Here is a 7926-nt window from a genome sequence, read left to right on the forward strand (position 1 = left end):
TATAGGTGGCCAACAGACACTTCAAAAGAAGCATTAGCTTCTACTCATCAAGGAGAAATGCAAATTAAAACCACAGTGAGGTATCACCTTATATCTGTCAGAACGGCTAGTAACAAAAAGACAAAAAAATAACAAGTGTTGGAGAGGATCTGGAGAAAAAGGAACCATTGTGTCCTATTAATAGGAATGCAAATTGGTGCCGCCACTGTGGAAAACAATATGGATGTTCCTAAAAACAAACAAACAAACAAACAGAAAAACCCCAGTAAAAATAGAAACACCGGGGCGCCTGGGTGGCTCAGTGGTTAAGCCCCTGCCTTCGGCTCAGGTCATGATCTCAGGGTCCTGGGATCGAGCCCCGCGTCGGGCTCTCTGCTCTGCGGGGAGCCTGCTTCCTCCCCTCTCTCTGCCTGCCTCTCCACCTGCTTGTGATCTCTCTCTCTCTGTCAAATAAATAAATAAAATCTTTAAAAAAAAAAAAATAGAAACACCATATGATATAGTAATTCCACTATTGGGTATTCATCTAACACTAATTCAAAATATATATGCACCCTTATGTTTATGCAGTTATTATTTATCATAACTGGTGGTGTATATATAGATAATAGAATATTACTCCACCCTAAAAAAGAATAAAATCTTGCCATTTGCAACAATGTGTATAATCCTAGAGGGTATAATGCTAAGTGAAATATGTCAGCCAGAGAAAGACAAATACCATATGATTTCACTCATATGTGGAATTTAAGAAACAAAACAAATCAACAAAGAAAAAAGAGACAAAAAGACTCTGAAGTACAGTGAAAAAAACTGGTTGCCAGAGAGGAGATGTGTGTGGGAGATGGGTAAAATAGATAAAGGTAATTAACAATACACTTGTCTTGATGAGCAATGAGAAATATATAGAATTGTAGAATTATTATATTGTATACCTGAGACTAATATTACAATGTATGTTAATCATACTTGAATAAAAAATATTTGAAACAAAAAGAATGAAATTGGCATGAGACAGATTAACAGGAAAAAATAAAATTTAATTACATACATGGAAGGAGTCCACATTAACATGACAGATTCCAAAGATAATCGGACAAAATAAGATATATATGCCCTCCTAAACTAAGGAGAAGAGCGTAAAAGTCTGGAACTTCAAAGGAAAGTAAAGCAATTCACAAAAAGGTGAAGAAGGGTAAATGTTTGGTAAACAAATGTTTGCTGGGCCTTGCCTGTATGGGACATAGAGAGGACTTCAATCAAACAGATCTTGCCGGCTCTCGCCTGTCTACCATGTTCATATTCTATGATTTTCATATTATATGACAGGTATATGGTGATGGCTCCCTTCCTGGAATAGGTCCTCTAATTCCTTTAGGCAATTAGAGAAAAAAAAAAAGATTCCTGAGCCTTCTGTTTCTCAAAAATAATCAGCCTAAAACAATCCACATGCCAAAGAGATACATTTTGAGGTGGCAAATAAAAAATATTAAAAATATAATTTATTACTGCATTGGTATTAAGACAAATATATTAATAGCATATATAAAAACTTCTCTTGAACCTAAAATTTAGGGATTTTTTCCCTCTGATTAGAAAGAAGTTAAAACTTGTTTGTGAGCCCTGGGCACTCTATCTCTTAATGGAGAAGTCATCCTGAGAACAGTGTCCTGGGAAGGAGAGCTGCTCAAGTACTGAGTGGATTAAATGGATGGCATGGAATCTAGGACAGTTGGATCCTGCCTCAATTCCACTTAACTGATTAATAATCATCATAAGCCCTGTATTTATAAACCAAGAGGGTAAAATCAGTTGTGTTTCCTTTTGTTTTCTCAACTCCTCTGAAATTCAATGACAGTTATGGTCTGTGCCATAACATTTCACCTTTTATTACACACATCCACTATATTTTATTGTTTTTGTGATTGAAGTGTTAGTCTTACCTCTCTGCCTAGATTATAGAGTCCTTCATGGCTGGGGATTTTATTGTACTCTTCCTTATAAATTTCTGAAAGTCTATGGCACAGCATATGTGATTAACATTACCTGGTTATTTGTCTGATTGCACTTTTAGGCTATTAAATACATAAAAAGTATAAAAAAGGAAAAAATTAATCAATACATAGTTACATAGTTAAGCACTGGATCAAGAGAGAAATGGCTTGAAAGGAGGTAGAGGGTATTGGAAGCAAGACTCCTAAGGCTTTTTCAAGTCAGGTCTTGGTACCATAGGAAATGGCCCCATTTGCAAGCACTTTGCTATATGAATAAGACTGCCAGAGGTGACTCAGACCCAAGCACCCATGCAGGATATGAATGTCTCCATGCAACTGTACCATTTTTATGGTGTTGGGGAGGAAAAATAATTTTCCCTTCTACCTTCTAGGATTTTGACTGAGATCCCTCTATAATAGAAGATAGATTAATAGGAGAAAAAGACAAACACAAGTTTAATAATGTACATACCTCCTGTATACATGGGAGAGACTTAGGAAAAAACTTAGTAACTCTTAAATGGCCCAAGCTACCTAAATTTGTATAACTACTTAACTCTTGTTAACTGTGCTTTGCCTGATAACTGACTCCCCACCCCTCATGTCAACTTCTTCTGTCTTTAGATGGAAATGGTAGTGGAGGTGGTAGCATATCTTGAAGTGGCAAATTCTGCTCCCCTGAAGTGGCATAACTACTGGAAAGCCTTTTCTGAGATCTGTGGTAATTGCTGATGTAGAATTATTAACTAATATCCAGTGATATACCAGATATGTCTCCTATGGCTTGGTGAGAGCCATTTGCTAAATTGTTAGGAATTTTGCTAGACCATCGTTAAATAGAGCCATTGTTAAAAATTAAACTATATAAAATTATAAATAAACTGTATTAAAAACAAAGGTAATAAATTCTCAAAACCTCACATTTTACCATTTTCCTATTGTACACTCTTTCCTTTCTTTCTTTGTCTTTCTTTCCTTTTCTTACGTAGGCTGGGAACCCAGTGTAGAGCTTGAACTCATGACCCCGAGATTGAGACCTGAACTAAAATCAAGAGTCAGACATTTAACCAACTGAGCCTGGGCACCCTAATTTCTTATATTTTATTGTTAACTATGTTTTTGAAGTTATTTATGCCTATTATATGTGTATGATGGAAACAATATAATATTGTGCTATTACTCAGGCCCTCCCAACTCTGTGCTCAGTAATGTCAAATTGGTAGCCTGAAATTGGCTGTTACTCCATGGAAATCAGAAAATGCTGAAAATCAGGGCTTTTTCTTTCTACAGAAAGAAAAGAGCTGTGTGTTAACTATCTATCACCACAGTACTTTCCTTATCCCTCCCTTCTTACACTAAAGGTGTTCAGAACAAGTCTCCCCAAAACGTAGACCATTTTGAGCTGAAGCCAATCAAGACCCAGCAGACTCAGGAATAACTTTTATGTCTCCTTGAAACTACTTAAAAGAATTTAGGTAGAGGCCTGGCACAGAAAAAAAGCTATTACCAAGAGATAACATTTTTATCCGAATGACCTATCTGTATGACAGGACAAAAATATAATTACCATACATCCACTCTCCTTATCGTCCTGTGAATCATCCTCCTCCCCTTTAAAACCCCAGGTTCCTTTCCCATTCTGTAACTCAAGATGGCATACAAGCCTCAACTGCCCGGCTTCTCCTTGGGTCTCATAATCTTATGGGTCACCCATATATACATAATTAAATTTGTTTGGTCTTGTTAATATTTTATGTTAATTTGATTAGTAGACCAGCCAAAGAACTAGGAAGGTAGAGTTAAAATTTTTTTCTCCCCAATGCATGCGCACATGTGCACACAAACACATGTACCCACAACAGGCCTAGATCGAGGACATTCTGAGGAGCTATGCAAACTGGTAGTCAATAAGAAATGTTAGTAAATGTCGTAGGCTCTAAGACACTGGAGGGATCCTCTGGGCCAATGAGCAGAGGTGAAGAAAGCACCTTCAATTCAGCCTTCAATTTGGCTACATTCCATTGCCAACATATGTCTGATTCCTACCCCCCAATTCTCTACACCTCCAGCTAAAACTGTAGTGTTGTTCTTAGGTCCTTGGAACCCTGTTTGGTGACTAATCTGGTGAACTAATTTATGCTTTGTGGTTAACAGTGCTTCAACATATTACTTCTCCTAAACAACACATTTTCATGTCCATAAGACTCTTCATGCCCTACCTCCTGTGAACCAGTGAGAAGAAGCTTATTTAACTTCATATAAACCATACAGTGTTTTGTCTATTGATTTCAAAATATCTAAAAGTTTTTAAATTTTGTCATAATGCCAACAATAGAAAGGAGTGATTGCTTACCCACAGTGAAATGGGGCAGTGAGGAGGAGTTATAAAGTAGTAGACCCACACATGGGGATGGGTCTTGCCACTAGCAGTTCATCACGTGGACTAGCTTAATACTTACCCTCTTTAGTTGTTATCCACACCCTCATTTCATAATTAAGAAAGCCAAGACTCCTAGGAATCAAGTGACTTGCTGAAGATCACAAGATGCTAATCCTAAATTACTACTGCATTGTAACAATTCACTTTATAATTTAGTGGCATAAAACAATCATGTTATTGTATGGACTTGGTATTTGAGAAAGGTTCAGATGGGCCATTGTCTCTTAGGGTCTTTTGTAAGGCTGTGATTAGATAGCAGCTAAATTGAAACACTTAAGGGCTAGAGCAGATGAAAGCTGGTCTCCCTTTTTCTCTCAAAATACACTGGTATCAAGGTATCTGTTTATAGCTCTTTTCTGGCTGGAACCATGGAGATTGTGGAAAAGAAGAGAAAGAAGGTTCCTGCTTTGCCAGAAACCTTTAAGGAGAAGCAAAGGAATTTCACAAAATTGCAGATAAAGCATCAAGAGAAAGAAGTTTGCCCAAAAGATGCTTCAAAAGGAGGACGCTTACTGATGAAAAAGCTAAACATTGTCACAAGGAAGGTGTACAGAACTGAGATTCAAATGGTTAGGATAGCAAGAAAAGCTGGCAACTTCTATGTGCCTGCGGAACCCAGACTGGATTGGTCATCAGAATAAGGGATCAATGGTGTGAGCCCAAAAGTTTCAAAGGTATTACGGCTTCTTCGGCTTTGCCAAATATTCCATAGCACTTTGTTAAGCTCAACAAGGCTTCAGTTAACATGCTAAGGATTATGGTACAATATATATATAGCACAGGGGGTACCCAAACCTGAAACCAGTGAATAAATTGATCTACAAGGGTGGTTATGGCAAAATCAACAAGAAGCAAACTACCTGACAGACAACACACTGATTGCTCCATCTCTTGGTAAATATGGCAGCAACTGCAGGGAGGTGGGTCTGATTCAGGTCTATACTGTTGGAAAACATTTCAAAGAGGCAAAGAACTTCTGATGACCCTTCAAATTATCTTCTCCAAGATGGGGAAGGAAGATGACGACCTCCCATTTTGTGCAAGGTGGAGATGCTGGCAAGGGAGAAGTTCAGATCAATAGGCTTATCAGAAGGATGAACTAAGGTATCTACCATAATTATTTAATCTGGTCAGTTAATAGATGACTACTTTCAAGTTTATCTACCCACCTAACCCACTTACCTACCTATCTATCTAGAGAGAGAGAGAGAGTCTCAGAGCTTCTCCATGTGAGCTAGTTTGGGCTTCCTCATAGCATGGCAACCTCAGCACACTTGGACTGGTTTACACAGCGACTCAGATTTTCAACACAAGTGTCTTGCAAGCAAGGGGAGCTACATCACCTGTTCTGACCTAGCTTTTGAGTCACACAGTGTATTTCTATCACATTCTTGGTTTCAAGAAAGTCACAATCTACCCATTTTCAACTAGAGGATAATTCAATTACACCACCTGATGTGAGAATGAGAAGGTTCTAGAAGGTAACATGGGATGACAGATACTGTGTGGTCATTCTTGAAAACTATCTGACATAGGTGTTATGTGACCAATCCAGAATTCTCAGTGTGGGCTGTTTTGTGTCAAACTCTGCTCACCCGGCCACACTATATACCATTATCAAGGCTCCACGTGTGTGTTCATGTAGTAATTGTCCAAGGAAGCAGGTTTCTCAGAAAAGAGTAAATGAGGGGAAAAGAAGTGCACAGAAGGGTCAAACCACCTTGCCCACCAGCCCCCACTGAGCACCTTGGTTTGGGGGGACCCCACATTCATGCCTCCTCCCCTGGCTCCAAGCTGCAACGCTTGTCCCTGCCCACCACATAGAGGTGTGGTATGGAGCCCTTGGCCTCCACCCCATGGGAAGCTGCAGTACCTGGGGCAGATCCAGCACATCCTTCACTGAAGGTTCCAGAAGGATAAGAGCGCTGACACCAGCATGCTGTGGTGTTTGGCATGCAGGTGCACTACAGCCTGAGAGATGAATTTCCTCTGCTGATAACAACACATATATTCTGAAAGAGTGTTTTGGAGGAGTTGCAGTGGTTTATCAAGGGCTTTACAAATGCTAAGGAACTGTCTCCTAAGGGAGTGAAAATCTGGGAAGTCAATGCCTCCTGAGACTTCTTGGACAACCTGGGATTTTCCAACAGAGAAAAGGGGATTTAGGTCCAATTTATGGCTCTCAGTGGAGAAGGCATTTTGGGGCAGAATACAAAGATGAGGACCCAGATTATTCAGGTTAAGGAGTAGACCAACTGCAAAAGATGTTTCACACAGTTGAAATCAAACTCAAGGACAGAAGAATTATCTTGTGTGGTTGGAATCCAAAAGCACTTCCTTTTATGGCCCTATCTCCCTGCCATGGCTTTCCCAGATCTCCATGGTGAGCAGTGAGCTGTCCTGCTGGCTGTACTGGAGGGAAGGAGACATGATTTTGGCTGTGCCCTTCAACTTGGCCCTCCACATCTGACTCACTATATGATTACACACATCACAGGCCTGAAGCCAGGTGACTTCATACATATTTTGAAGATACACGTATTTGCCTGAATTATGTTGAACCTCTAAAAATGCAGCTTCAGTGAGAACCAGCACCTTTCCTGAAGCTCAAAATCCTTCAAAAAGGTGAGACCATCCATGACTTCAAGGCTGAAGACTTTCAGATCAGAGGGTACAGTATTCACCCAACTATTAAAATGGAAATGGATGTCTCAAGTGCCTTTAAAGGAAGTGTTTCAAGGAGATACTGTCTTTAAGGGTTGGACCGAATGCCCAGGGCAAGTTCATTTGCCCTAAAGGAAGAAGGGATTAGGTAAAAATTCTATTGGTGACCGGCAGTCATTGTTCATTAAATTTTTTTTTATTTTATTTTTTATAAACATATATTTTTATCCCCAGGGGTACAGGTCTGTGAATCGCCAGGTTTACACACTTCACAGCACTCACCACAGCACATACCCTCCCCAATGTCCATAACCCCACCCCCCTCTCCCATCCCCCCTCCCCCCATCAACCCTCAGTTTGTTTTGTGAGATTAAGAGTCACTTATGGTTTGTCTCCCTCCTAATTCATTAAATTTTAAGGATGTTTCCTCTGGCAAACATAACCTTGAGTTCTCTTAGTAACTAAAGGCCCTGAGTTTGGCTAGATTACCAAGGACATGTGAAAATGCTGAGATTGGTAATAAAGTCAGAGAGTGAAAGTTTATATACTCTTAAAAACATACACATGCATTTCAATCCCATATTTTTATGAAGGCCAGTGAATTTCTAGAATTACATATAAACTACTCCCCTAAATTTGAGCAAGCTGATTAACACCAGTTATAGTAACATACAGTTGTGTTTAAAGTTATGTTATGTTATGTTTGCTTTACATATTGCTATAATAAAAGAATGTTCTGCAAAAAAAAAAAAGTCTAAATGATTCACAAGGGTTAGTTATTAGAATTAAATTTTAATTACTCTTCCCTAAAGAACTGGTAAAACCTTG

At 39.1% G+C, this 7926-nt stretch overlaps 2 pseudogenes; both read left to right on the forward strand.

The window, feature by feature from the left end:
* Positions 1-4799: 4799 nt before the first annotated feature.
* Positions 4800-5537, forward strand: LOC125081118 (60S ribosomal protein L7-like; annotated as a pseudogene).
* A 668-nt stretch (positions 5538-6205) lies between these two features.
* On the forward strand, positions 6206-7190 carry LOC125080490 (thymidylate synthase-like; annotated as a pseudogene).
* The last annotated feature ends 736 nt before the right edge of the window (positions 7191-7926 follow it).

This window comes from Lutra lutra, chromosome 11, assembly GCF_902655055.1.
Source record: "Lutra lutra chromosome 11, mLutLut1.2, whole genome shotgun sequence".
Lineage (NCBI taxonomy): Eukaryota > Metazoa > Chordata > Mammalia > Carnivora > Mustelidae > Lutra > Lutra lutra.